The sequence below is a fragment of the Pseudonaja textilis genome, chromosome 7, assembly GCF_049901715.1.
Source record: "Pseudonaja textilis isolate UNSWEBS1 chromosome 7, rPseTex1.2, whole genome shotgun sequence".
NCBI lineage: Eukaryota > Metazoa > Chordata > Lepidosauria > Squamata > Elapidae > Pseudonaja > Pseudonaja textilis.
This window is the reverse complement of record NC_141996.1, coordinates 41,824,148-41,839,564: the sequence shown is the minus strand read 5'-3', so window position 1 is coordinate 41,839,564 and position 15,417 is coordinate 41,824,148.

Sequence of the window (15,417 nt, the reverse complement as noted above, 5' to 3'; positions counted from 1 at the left end):
ACTTAACTTTTTCCCTTGAATTACATGGAGATGGAACTCTTTTCTATTCATTAAAGCAGCTGATGACTTTCAGGTTTGCCTTGGACCCTTCTAAACTTGTCCTTCTCTTTCTATTTCTTAGGGATATTACAATTAAAAGAAGGTGTGAACATTAGATTTTCCTCTCCAGTCCACACACAAATTAATGATTCAGAAGAAATATTTTAGTATTTATATGAATAATTCATCACACCTGACCACAACATTTTTCTGGTGTTCCTTAGAGTTTTGTGCAAGTTTAAAGAAAAGGCTTGCAAGATTTGTTCATGAACCTTAAAAATTGCTTTAGTGACAAATTTCTGCATTTTAAATTATTTCAAAGTTTGCATAGAATCTTAGTGGACAAAATTCAGAAGTCACCAGTTTAACATTTTCCAGTTTTAAAAAAATGGTAGTTCTCCAGTTATTGCTCAAATATTATTTTTAAGCAACCCATTCCATCAGGTGTGCTGGTTGGAACTGTTGGCAGTTATAATTCAGCAACTTCTGGAAAATACAGGTGTCTTTCCCTACCCTACTTAAACAAGTGTATTAATCTACTAGACAAACCAAATGGAATCATTTTTACTAGACTTCAAAACAAAAAATTATAGTTTTGGCACATATTTTAAAAATAAAGTAAAAGTAACTATTTAATATTAATGTCAAACTTCCTTGGGAAGTATAATATGTAATTCATCAATGTTATTATATTACATCTATTGGTGAGGATAGAACCTTAAGAAGTTAAAATGAATTGATTTCCTTTTATGAATGCCACTGTTATTTTCTCTGCCATATTTGCATAATATGGAGGACCATAACTAAGTGACAAAGTAAATGCTTTAGTACAAAGTGGTACCTGGTTCAATGCCTGGAATTACCAGTTAGAGAAAAAAAGGATCCTGCGTGAACTACTGAATAAATGCTACAACACTGTACATATTAGATAAGGAGAATCTATTGGTTTTTGATGTTGATGAACTACCTATCTTAACATCTTTCACTTTTATCAGATTAACAAGGCACTATCTGGAGGTTTACATAATTCATACTCTGGCACAAATTAGATGTTTAGCCTAGGTTTTGCAGTTCTTGCCAAGTACAGTTCTCATTCACATAATGGTTTTTGTTCAATAAATTTAACTATTTTTGAACTTTTATTATGACTTAACCTATTGTGGAAAACTAGACAACTTTGGTTTATTAAAAAAGTTATAAAGATCATGAACTGAGTCAATTAGACAGCCTACATATGCAAGTTCACTCAGCATATAATTCAATTCTTCATGTTTTTTTTCTTTTTATCTATAAAGTCCTCTTATTTATTCACTGAAATGGATCTTAACTCTTTTTTTCTGCTTTCTTTAAAAATCCACTGTTTCCATTTCTTGTACAGGAGTAACACACACAAAAAGACAAGTCTGCAATAATGATGAAGGAATAAACAGATTTAAGGCTGAGGTGAGAGCAATGGATAACGGTAACTAGCAGTTTCCTGGATATGCCACTTAAGGCCCTTAGACTGGAATTTCACTAACAATGCTATGAACAAGCAATAACATGCCCATAAACATCCAACCCAGCCCTGCATAGTAGGCAATACTATTTATCTTTTTATGAAAGGAATGCACCAAAATGGAATTGCCTTTTGCACAGCTGCTGAGCACATCTTCTCTAGAGAGAAATGCTGGATATTAGAAGAAACATGCTCTGTCTCAGTAACAAAACTGACAGCTGGGAAAAATATAAAGTCATTGCACAGAATGTTTTCAATTGTTTGAAGTACAACACTCTAAATAAAGAGTTGTTGTTTTCTTCCATGTGGTAATGTTATATAAGTCTTTCACCTGGTGGGTGAAAAAAAGTCAAGAAACACCAAAAATACTACTGAACATTGATTTAATAATAAAATATTTTGCTTTTATAACAATTATCTGTCTATATCTATCTATCTATCTATTTATCTAAATCTATCTATCCAAATTGTTGGGAGCAATATGCTGACTCTGTAAACCACTTAGACAGGTCTGTAAAGTGGTATATAAGTCTAAGTGCTATTGCTATCTCTATCCATCTATCCATCTCTCTATCTCTCTATCTATCTATCTATCTATCTATCTATCTATCTATCTATCTATCTATCTATCTATCTATCATCTATCTATCTATCTATCTATCTATCTATCTATCTATCTATCTATCTATCTATCTATCTATCTATCTATCTATCATCTTATAAAAGATAAGCCCAGAAAACCAACTTCACTAGTTCGAAAATTAGCAACTTAGAACTTTCATTTTATTTATTTAGAACTGACCACAGTGAAAACATCTGTGTTTGTTCTGGTATCCAGCAAAAACTAGACAGTACTGCTTGTAAAGTGATATATGTTCCTATGCAGCAAATTGGATAAGAAAAGTCAATGCTTCATACATCAACAAAGAACTCAGAAACACTCGGAAGGTTGCTGGGTGGTGTGCATGTGTGAGGTTTTTGACTTCTTAAAAAACAATAGACTGAACACAGCAAGCATTTGATATAGTGTTGCCATTGTAAATAAACTAAGCTATTTTTATTCAACTAAAGCTATGCCATTTTGTAAAGAATAATCATGAACAGTGTTTTTCAGCATAAGCTTAAACCACTGTGGAGACTACTGAGAGTGAAAAGAACTCCTATTCCTGCATTACTACAATTTTGAGGGTGCTAATGAAACATTATATTTTCCTTCATCTTGGGGCCCTTTGCTATCCTGACATGCCAGGTAGATCCCTTCTAGTGTAAGGATATGAGCTTTACAAGAAAAAGTGTTTATGTACCTTTGGGCATTAAAAAATAATAAAATACAGTATATACTACATAAACATTGTTTCCCCATATACAATGTTTTAAATTTATTAACCATACTATAGTTTTAGAACTATGTAAACATTAAATAAAATATAATTTAAATTTAGGAATATGGTTCAAAAGGAAAGGACAGTCAAGGGTGAAGGATTTGCTCACAGACCAACATTTTGAGATTTAGTTAATATGTTCACCTTCCTCAAGCATAAAATATAGAGTTAGAGTGATATGGAAGGTTATTTGTTATAGAGATTAGTTTCTTTAGGGAACAACTATATATAACAGCAGAATATGCCAGAGTTGGAAACTAAAAACTTCAATGTTATTAGCTAAGTTTATTTCTGGATTATACATTATTTGTAATGTAAAACATTACAATGAAATAAGGATAAAACAATGAAATATATAATTAAGAAAGAAGATGCCAAAATTTTACAGTATAAGAAAAAAATGAAGAAAGAACAAAAATAGAAATTATCCAGAGACTGAGGCTTTAGACTGTAATGAAGCATCCTAAGACTGAACATTTTATGACATTGCTGTTGTATCACTAATTCTTTTATTAGGATCACAGACCAGATTTGAAAATTAAAATATTAAAATAAAATAGAACAAAACAGAACATGACAGAATATTTTACAGGTAGTGGTGAGATCATCAATGGGCAGCCAAAATTTGCCTAGTTTTAAAGTTACTACAGTAGAATTTAACTATATTCAAATAAACTTTATCATGTTGATCTGATACTAACAGCAGTACATAAAAGAAATTAGAATTTCACAGATATTTTACCAGGTGAGGAGTTATAAAACAAGTCTGAGGGGACTACGTAACTAGGTGAAAGGACATGAGCTGTGGTTTCAACATCCTTTTGTCTACAAGAACACAGACTCAGCTCAAATTGGACTTTTTATATTGCTATTGTAAATAACTTTATATTAACTGCTGTCCAGCTAAAGTTTCAGATGATTTTATGAGGGAGACACATCCAAACCCCAATATTAAATTTTAAAAAGCCTGTTCTAGATACCACATAACATACTTCAGATGTAGTGTCACTGTACTTCAGATGTAGGTGTCACAGATAAAACAGAAGTTATGAATCCAGCTTCCAATATTAAGCTTGACTTTAAAAAAGTTCTGCATTTTGTCAGCCTTCCAAACATTTAAACAAATCATTATATTTTATTTACACTATATATATAGTCTCTTTTGTCCTATTATTAGGTCTATTGCCTAATGGAAAATCAGTAGAGCAGGTAACATGTGTTTTTAATAACTTTTACAATTTTTGAATATATGAAAAAATTCTAATCATGTGTATTCAAAATGCCCAAATATAGATCTGAAAATATGTAGCTTTCACAGAGTTGTATTTGAATAAGAGGAAAATACCAACTAAAAAGTTTTAGAACTGTGGTGGAAGGCACAGGTATATGAGAAAACAAATACAAATGTTCAAGCTAACTCTTTAGAAAGATTGTTCCATATTTTCACAAAACACAAGTGCCCTGATACAGTGAAAGAAACAGCATGTGTTACTACAAATTCCTAAAAAAACATTCAAATGTGTTATCCCAAATAGTTTAACCCAGTTGCATTGTACATATTTTGACTTAATTTGAAGCCAATATAGTTGTGCATCTAGATGGAATTTTTTTGTAAATCATATGCATTGAGGGATCTTTGATGCTCTCTGAGCATAGTTGTTTTCTTACAGATGTTTTATTACCCAACTAGGTAACATCATCAGTGCATTGATGTTATCTAGTTTGGATAATGAAATGTGTGCAAGTAAACAACCAAATTCAGAGAGCACCTAGGACCCCTCATTTCAACACTGAGCTACAAATATTGTCTTTTATTGGAATCATATGCATGTACTAATTTACACATATACGGACTGTATAAACCTATTAATTATATAATTGGAACAAGAATTAAAGCCTACTTACATATTTTTAACACTGAAAATTTGTTGAAAAAAATCTTAGCTATGGAAATTGAAAATAACTCCCTCTCCAGCTATCTTATGAGAAATGTTTATATCTGTGCCTTTCTGATAAAATCTGCCTTTCATATGAAAAGGTGCAAACTTAAGAGCTGGCACGTGAGTTATTACAGTTTTTGCTTCTGTTTGCAATTTCAATCACATTGAGTAAACACCACTATGAAGAAAGAATGCTATTAAGGAGACTATGAAAATAATTGGTTTATTTCAAGTTTATATGAAATATTTAAGCATCATTGCAGAAGGTTATTAAGACTTCAGCCCTGTACCTCAGTACAAAAACCCTAAAAGTTGACATGGTTGAAGTAAAGGACCACAGCTAACAACTGAAAGAAAAGTTCATTTGTTAGGAGCAGGACATCAGCCTTCAAAACTTTGCATTAAGACCTGCTTTGGAGCCTGAATTAGATTGTTTATGAAGTTTAAATTGAGAAACTTTTCAAAATTTAAAAAAGCAAAGAGGTGAAGGTGCCTCAGGAGAAGAAACTTCAAATATGGATGCTGAGATGCATGAAATTATTTGTGATCAGATATCTTAAATGCTTACTATTTTATATACATCTGAAATGTCTCTTTTATTTTCTTGTCTACATCTAAGCATAAGCAAAATAAGAGTCTATTTTAAAATACTTTATCCTTATTTTTCCTATTCACAACATAGCATTGTAAAGTCGCCTGCAATAGTTAATGACAACAAATCAACTGAAGAAACTTTGTTGAAAACTTTAACTCAGCAGGAACACTCATTAGAAGATAGTTGTCTTGGATGCAAAGTTTATTGTTAAGCTGGCTATCAGTGAATAGTAGCAGACATTTGTTATATTTGAATTAAAATCAAAAATTATGCATATCTCGGTATGCCAGAGATGCAGGGAGTTCTTTGGCATTTTCTTCATTCCTTGTTTGGGAAACTTCTGCACTTTCTCCAACCAAAAGGATGCATAAAATAAATGAATGGTGTTAAAGATTTAATTAAAAATCAAACTTGAGCAAAAATCAAGTTATCTATTGCATGGTTGCTCAATCACAAGAAAGAGGCAGCAGTTCTTTTTGGATTGTAGAAATGGACAGTGTCACCTCTATTAATCCCAACTATAAAGTCATTTCAGAGCCTCCCCCCACCAATCTATTTCCAAAGTATACTTTCCCATGCATTGTCTCTAGAGAACTTCTGTTCATTGCAAACTATGTATTTCAGTTTGTTCGAGCCCACCCGAGCAGTTCATTGATTGCTGTGCAGAGGTAGGAAGAGCCTTTCAACTAAAACAGTGGTTATCATAATTTCTAATATCTCTTGGGGTGATATTTCACTATGAATGCATAGTGACTATAACTTTTGTCTTGTAAATAGAAGGTTGATGGTTTGAAACATGGGGTATATACATATTCAAATCGCTACTTTTCTATTCTGTGCTTTTTTAAAATAAAAATTTCCTCCCCCTGAGGACAAAATATAAAATACAGAATTAAAAACAACAACAACCCAACAACTACAAACAAGACACAAGGAAAAATAGAGAGAAAAAGAATGTATATAACAGATATATAATCAACAGTAATAGTTACCTATATCCTAAACTGCCCTCTGCTTTGTTAAAGGTGTAGTGAAGCATATAATAATAATAATAATAATAATAATAATAATAATAATAATAATAATAATAATAACAACAACAACAACAACAACAACAACTATTATTGTCATATGTGGTGAGGGAAGAAGCATGTAGTAAATTTGCATCATCCCATTGGCCAATAACTAACATTTGAGTAAATAGACTCTCTACTCCAGAAAGGATTATAACTGGCATAGCACCCAAAATTGTACAAAAGCGCTCCAAGCCCAGGTGTGACCCCTTCAATGTGAAACAGCTGAGATTCCAGACAGATCTATGAAAATTGTTTTATGTCATATAATGCTTAAATGAGTCCAAAATTCTTAGTACATATTTTGAGGTTTAATTTACATTTTATTTTTTGTTTGAATTTTGAACTGCATGCTTTTCCTCACATAAAACACAACTGGATGCCGCTGCATTTGATATAGTAATAAATCCAATTGGGGCAAAATCTGAATTGATAAACATTCCTCATGATTTATTTAATTTCCATTTCATCAACAAATTCTAAGCTTATAAATATAAGAAGGCAGGCTTTGGGGTACATACTTAAAAGTTTTCATAAGTTAAATTAAGCTCTTTTTGAAGTATACTGTATTATATATAACCTTAAGTCTCAGTTTAAAGATCTAGTTTGTGACTAACTCTACTATGATTCCTGTAAACTAAACAATGTAGTATTCTTGTATTGTTGTTGTTTATCTTTAGATATTGGACTATTTAAAAATAACACTAACTTTGTGAGATCACAATGCTGGTAACATTGTTCATGAAACAGCCACATGGGGGTGTCAGCAGAACATATGTAAGTGATAATGGCACTCTAATTTCATATGCAGACAGTGTATTTTAAGGATTTTTAATGCTGCGTTGTAACAAAAGCCAGGGTTTCCAAAGGAAGCATGAAAGCAAAATCCACCAAGATCTCCTGCTCTGAAAAGCAGGGTTGGGTGCTCAAGCCTTTTCTCTTTATGTTCCTACGTATCAGTCTTTCTGTGCTATCAATTTCTCCTTTTTGATGCAAATAGTAACAGAACATCCCAGGGATGAAGAAGAATTTCTCTAACTTTATCAAGATGAATTCACTTTGTGGTGCTGGTTGGTCCAGTTTTAGGCTGATGCTAAACGAACGCTGTGTGGTTTTCTCTCTCAAAGTTTCCTTAATGAGAGTGAAAGGATATCACTATCTGTCCTTGTTCAGTGTGCTTTATTTTTCATTCATTTTGGGGAATGAGAAATAATTTTTAAAAACATAAAACTACTGACTATTGAGTATTGCTTTCTTCTTAGTTGTATGCAATCAATGCAATCATACTATCCTTCAAAGCGACCTTGATTATGTGTCTGAATGGTCAAACATCTGGCAACATCAAATCTTGACCAACAAATGCTCTGTCCTACACATTGGTAAAAAAAATCAGTACACCAAATACAAACTAGGTGGATATGACCTCGGTAAGGACCTTGGAATTCTCATATCAAATGACCTAAGCACCAGAGCTCACTGTAACAGCATTGCCAAAAACGCATTAAGAGTTGTAAATCTAATCTTACGAAGCTACTCCTCTGGAAATATTGAATTGCTAACTAGAGCATACAAAATTTTTGCTAGACCAATACTTGAATACAGCTCATCAGTCTGGAATCTGCACTGCATATCAGACATTAATACAATCGAGTGAGTCCAGAAGTATTTCACAAGAAGAGTACTACACTCCTCTGCTTGCAACATAATACCCTATATCACCAGGCTTGAGATTTTGGGCTTGGACAACCTTGAACTATGCCACCTATGGTTAGACTTAAGCGTAGCACACAAAATTATCTGCTACAATGTCCTACCAGTCAATGACTACTTCAGCTTCAACCACAATACAAGAGCACACATCAGATACAAACTCAATGTAAACTGCTTCAAATTTGATTGCAGAAAGTACGACTTCAGCAACAGAGTGGTCAATGCCTGGAATGCACTACCTGACTCTGTTGTTACATCCTCTAACCCCCACTCCTTTAACCTCAAACTAACCACTATTGACCTCACCCCATTCCTAAGAAGTCTGTAAGGGGTGCCTTACATCATGCCTACCATCCCTGTCCTATTGTCCCCATTTATTCGTACCTATTTCCTGTATTCTTACTCATGTTTATACTTATATCTATTATCTTGTAACTGATTGACAAATAAAATAAATAAATAAATGTAAAATTTCATGGAGGGAGCGGGAAATGACATGGTTAACTCATTGAAAAAATTGATCAAAGAAGCATGGGCTCTTTCAGTGGATTCTCATGTTTCAATTGGTGCTCTTTACATGATAGACATTTCCTAACCCTTCAATTTAAACCATTGTTGTTCGAGCTAAGTTACATTACTCCTTAAAGCATCAAAGCTATTTTTAAAGTATCTCCAAATCTGTGGAACAGGACAGATAGCATATAAGGAGGTTAAGCAGGCAGTGGAGAATCTATATCATTTTTCTGCTTGGAGACATATAGTAAACTCTTTGACCCTTATGATGACCTAGTGCATTAATTTTCTATAAATGTGAAATTTTCACATGCAGCTTGGTCACCTTTATTCTTAAAAATGCTTTTGAATGACTCATGGAAAGAATAGATAAACTTCGTATTTACGTAGTTAGTGGTGGGATTCAATTTTTTTTACTACCAGTTCTGTGGGCATGGCTTGGTGGGCGTGACAGGCGAAGGATACTGTAAAATCTCCAGTCAGAAGTACTTCTCTGAACTACTCAAAATTTCCACTACCAGTCTGCAGAACTGGGCAGAACCTGCTGAATACCACCTCTACATTGTGTTTGTATTTTAGGTAGTTAAACATGTTTGCAGGAATACAAGTTTTTGGCATATCTACATTTATTTAAACTGTGTTTATGATGGCTTGACCTTGACTATACTTTCCTAACTTTCTGTTTTCACAAAAGCAATTGCCAATCCTTTACTTCCTATGGATGAACATTCCTGAACATATATGTGTAGTTAAATTGTGTGTGTATGTACACACATGCATACTTAATATTAGGAATTTATATATTTAAAGCATCAAAATGCATTTACATGCAGGCAAAACAGCCCCCCCCCCCCTAAAAATTCTATTATTGTTTGTGTTTTACTGTTACTGTTTTTGTAAAGACTGCTGGGCCCACCTTTTCCCTAAATGCTCTTATAACATCATCACAATAGGTTTTGTAAGTAGCATGTTGCTTGTTGATGAAAAAATTAAAAATATATTTTTCTTTCTGGGTTTCCTATTTCTTCCTATTGTGTTTAGTACTGTAAGTGCTGTGAACTTTTAAACCAGCAGCTTTCTAGTTACAGCTCAATTGAAGGTACCATTCATTGCAAATTAGCCAATAAATTGCTGTGGTTACCTTACAACAAAATGAAGTGTTGGTCAGAAACAAGGAGTCAGGGATGTGATACAAATATTTTTACTACTGGTTCTGTGGGCATGGCTAGGTGGGCATGGCCATGTGACTGGATGGGTGTGGCTTCTTTTTTGCAGCACCCCCTCATGCTCCATTCGTTTGCCTTCTGGGCCTAAGGGAAGCCTCCTGGGTGAAGCAGTAAGACAGTGAAAGGGATCCTGACAAAGCTGATCATTGGAACAGCTGATCATCAGGAAGAAAAAAAAGAAATACCAATTTGGCTAAACCGGCAGCTTTTTTATTTTTTGTAAATTTTATTGGTTTTTAAAGACAAACATAAACAAACAAAACATAAAAACATCAAACTTTCTACCATAAGTATACAAGTAGTGTGTCGGTTGGTTTACAAATTTTTTGTGCATCCATTTCATAGTCTTCAATTACAGTTACATTGCATAACCGGCAGCTATTTTTTTACTACTGGTTTGGCTGAACCGAGCCGAACCAGTAGAGTACCACCACTGGTAGTAATCATAAGCTAAAATTTTATGAAATAGTGTTCTTCAGGAATGGAGCAGGAAAACACATGTATTAAAACATTAAAACAAGGCAATGATAACTATATCATAGGTATAATGAAGCAGTTTTGTGCTTGTATTGGCAATGAAATAACTAATGAAGCTTTAAGGCAATTAATGAGTAAATTATGTGTTCTCTTTATTTTATTTCATTAATTTTATAATCCACTGTACAATGGGGGGGGGGACTATAATTCCTTGGTACCATCCAGTATTTTATATTTTTGTACCAAAATTTACATGTTTCTGATATTGGCAACTTACATATATTGCTGAGGGTCAGCAACAGTGCAAAAGAAACACCTGATTCAGATTAACACCACTGACCAAAGGGAAAAAGCAGCAGAGATTTTGGTAATAAGATGCCATATAAATGTAATTAATATTTATTTTTTATGCTTTTGAAAAATATCTCATCTTTTTTGCTTTAAGAATAGATTTAACATGTAACATATTTGACTATAACCAAATATAATTAAGAAATTATAATACAATATTTATGCAAGAGGAAGTTGAGTTTTTCAAGCTAAGTACAAGTAGTTCTTGACTAACAACCACAATAGAGCCCAACCATCCTGTTGCTAAGTGAAAGATTTGTTAAGTGAATTTTGCTCCATTTAACAACCTTTCTTGCCACAGTTGTTAAGTGAATCATTGTAGTTAAGTTGGTAACATAGTTAAGTGAATCTGACTTCTCCATTGACTTTGCTTGCCAGAAGGTCACAAAAGGGGAACACATGACCCTGGGATATTGCAACAGTCATAAATATGAGTCAGTTGCCTAGTTTCTGAATTTTGATCACGTGACCATGAGGATGCTGCAACAGCTGTAAATGTGAAATGGTCATAACTCACCTTTTTATTGTTGTAACTTCAAACAGTCAGTAAATGAAGGACTACTTGTAATGAGGAATTGGTTCTTTTTAACACTGTCTTCTATTTCCAATGACTTTATAATGATTCCCCAATGGTCAAATGGCTCTAATGGTAATTCCAGTGATCTCTTGCTTGTGTGCCGCTGAAAGTAAGGTTGACTAGGTAGGAAACCTACATGTTGCAGAGGGTTTTTATTCGTCTTTATGGAAGAACTTGACTTGAATGCCTTTTAAAAATAAGCTGTACAAGAGTGATCAAGTATTTTTACTTAATTATAGGGCATTCGTTCACCAAAGACCTGGGAAATAAGCAAGATCATAAAGGATCTTTATTATGGTTTAATATCTATGAAGATATGGTTTAATTTACTCTAAAAATCAGAAAATTACATTAATGCAAAATTAAAAGTGTAGGAAATTAATACATTAACCAATGTCGAAACCAAAGTTCTGAGACTAACAATTTATAATGGCAGAAATTTTGGTAATAAACTTTTATAACTTGTTTTTCAGATTTTTTAAATGTTCTTTTTACTCATGACCCAGTTAGAATCATTGGGATTTAGGCATACAAATTTAATAATTAACAAACAAATTTAAATAAAGATAAACTGGTTAATTTTATGTTTTGTAATTGTTGCAAAAGAAAAAGTAAATTTTAGTTTTAAGATTCTGAAAACTCATATTTGTATAATAAGTGTATAAAAATATCTGGCAAATAGGAGGGATAGTACACAGAGAGTTTTTAGTACTGTAGCTCATATTTTAATTTTCTACTAGAATGTAATGCAAGCCATATATGAGAAAGTAAAGTAAGAATTTGCATATATTATTTAAGAAACAAGGAATCTCTCTATCCATAGAATATTGCCTGGACTGTAATTCCCAGCAGCTTCTATCAATAAATTCAGTTGGGAAAGATTTGGGGAACTGTAATTCAACAAGATTTGGGGAAGGAGTGATGTTATGATTGGCTAGATATTTAAACCTACTTAATATCAATAGATTCCGCCTAGTCTTAGCTGTTGGAATTAAAATTGGAATCAATGTTTTTAAATAGGATCATACCAATATTGGCCATGGTATATAGCCATTTGCTGTTTTTATTCTGGTATTTCCAGCTAATGGTCCATACAGATATCTTGTGAAGACGTGACATTCCAATCTAAATATTAGCCCCACAGTTGATTGCTATACACATATATTGTACAGCTAATAGACCATTCTCAGATGCAGTTAGGTACACTACATAGTTAAGGGGATGGCTCCTCATATATCACTTCTTTGTAACCATCAGAGGAGAATGCTGTAATTCCCCTTAGTCAAGTTTTTGGTGACCAATTGTTCATGAATAATTTTCCCATGTTCTTTTTTTGTTGTACTTGTGTTTTGGTCTGTGACCGCAAATAAAGTATTATTAATTACATAGTTAAGTATTTCATCTTACCAAAGGGTCATTATCACCCAAGTAACTTCCATAGCTCAGTAGTACAAGACATGCAGAGATCATTTATTAAACAGCCACATAGCAAGTAACCTTGAAACCTCAGTGACTAATCTTGAACAGATAATCATAGAGGACAATGCTAGGGTAATATGGAAAGAAATACCTAAGATTTTGATTGACAGAAACTTTCTGCATATCAGTTCATAAATAGAAGTCAGGTGCAGCAATATATGCTATGCACAATAAAACAATGAAAATGAGCTAAGAGTTATTACAGAAAGGAATGTTTCATGTTTTCATAAGGATAATTTTGAAAATATTCTTAAGCTATTTTTGTCATGTGAAAAATAAATCCTAAAGGTTCATTCTGTGCCTCTTTTAAGTATGTGAAGGGATGATAGGCCATTTTACAGCAAATGCTTTTTCATGGCAAGTCATAGCTTCCATATCTGCTTTAAAAGTGTGGGGAATATGACATACCTTACTTGATACCTTGTTATCACAACTGTACAGACTTTCCCAACTGGGGTTTATGTGTTAAATTGTTTTAAAAGTTTTTAACAGATATTACTCCTCTGAGATTAGATTATTTTTTAAAAAACAAACAAACAGAAGCTTGGTCTTACAGGTTGATTAGTTCAAAGGGTCACTGTATGTTCCTGCTATCATTCATTTATGGTGGAATTTTAAGAAGTCCTACAGGATTTAGGGAAAAATTAACATAAGCATGCAGTTTTAGAAGTGTTACAAGAAAATTAATTTTTATGACAAAATTGCACTCAGTGGAGTTTATTTATTTGTAAAGATTACCAAAGAATTATAAAGGAGTTAAACTGTGCCAACCTAATTAAAATTAATGCCATACCAAACAGGGTACATTGCATATTTAAAAGAAAGTTTCTAGAACATTACCTCATTTAAATCTGAGACTTAAAATCCACACTGTACATGAACCAATCAAACCCCTCCTGATTTCCAAGGAACTTTGTAGTTTTCCACAATTTAGTTTCCAGATATTTTGAGTCCAAGAGCTCATGAGTCCCTAAATGCCAGCACATTTAATGCCTAGGAAAAAAAAGTTGTAATTCAAAACAAAGGACATGTTGAAACATACAATAACTGTTCTATGGAAGGTTTATGCTTGAAAGCCAGGTGATCTTTGGAGTTTATTTATAGCTTTTCAAGGAAAATACCTATGTGTGCCAATGGCATAGAATCAGAGTGTCACCAAAAAGTGGTCCTCATTGTTGTTATTGTTATTGTTATTGTTATTCTAGAATACTATTTGTAGTGATTGTGTCATCCAATCTCTTGAAGTTATTTCTATGAAGCATTTTGATTCCTTCAATTTTCCCTCCCCTCCCCCCCAATTTTATGGTCAGGTGGCACATTTGTCTAATCCGAACTCCATTGCAATATCTTGGGAGTATATAAGGACAGTGTTGAGCAGCAATTCTATGTTATTATGGCTCCAACAATAACCAGATTTTTAGGATTTTAAAAATGTCAGTTGGGGCCATTCTGATCTCTGAAGAGAGAATATTCCAAAAAGCGGGCATTATAACAGAAAATGAACATCTTCTAGCCTGAGGGAAATTGATAGTACCATAAAGTTTCTTATCCTGCCTAAATAGATTGAATGAATAAAACCAACTATTTAATAGAATTCTCTTTTATTATCTTTTTTGCTTCCTAGAAACTATTTGTTAAAATTCAAATTGCTAGGTCAAATTCCTTTATTTTATTTTGGCAAATAATTTTCTTGTTTCTATAGTTATTAAAAACATGAATATTTTGATATTACATATGCTTGACATACACATATTTTCTTATAAACAGGGTGTTTTAATAAAAATGGTTAATATAATAAATTTGCTAGATTCAAGGTTGTAGACATTTCATACAAGCAAATTATTCATTTCAGGATAGTAAGAGCAAATAATTTGGTGAGAATTTATGACCAATGTGCCTAATGGAACTCAAGATTTGAAGGACAGCAATATCAGAATTTAGGAAAACATACAATAATGCTTGACATTTATCAAACACTTGGAATGCACAAAATAATTTTCATATATTATATCTTGACTTGTAAATGGCACATAAAACACCGGTTTAAACAATTCCATTAGGCCCCATCCCTGCAGATGGGGACTGAACTGAATTTAAATGAAAAAGAATGGATTTTGCTTTGGCAAAATTCTGAACGTGGATCTGGTGGAAGTAATGAAAGTGATAACTTGATCAAATGCTTTTAGGATCAAATTTTATTTTCTATTAAACAAGTGATTTGTGGAGTTGTATGCATTTTTAAAAAGCAGTTAAAAATGCATGATATCCTAGTCTGCACCAGAGTATATTATTTCCCAAGAATATGAAGAGAACCTTTTCTAAATGCAATATTATGATAGTAGGAATTTCATGGTGTGTAGAAGAGAAAGATTCAGTTTCTTCATATCACAGAATGTAGTCTGAATCAAGATTCAATATACTAGCTGAAATATATATATTTGCTGTATTTAACATGCAATATAATTCAGTATTATTCACTATATTTCAACAATTGCAAGTTGTGCATATTTTATGCTACTCACTCTAGGGCTTAAATAGCCAAGGACCAAAAATATGA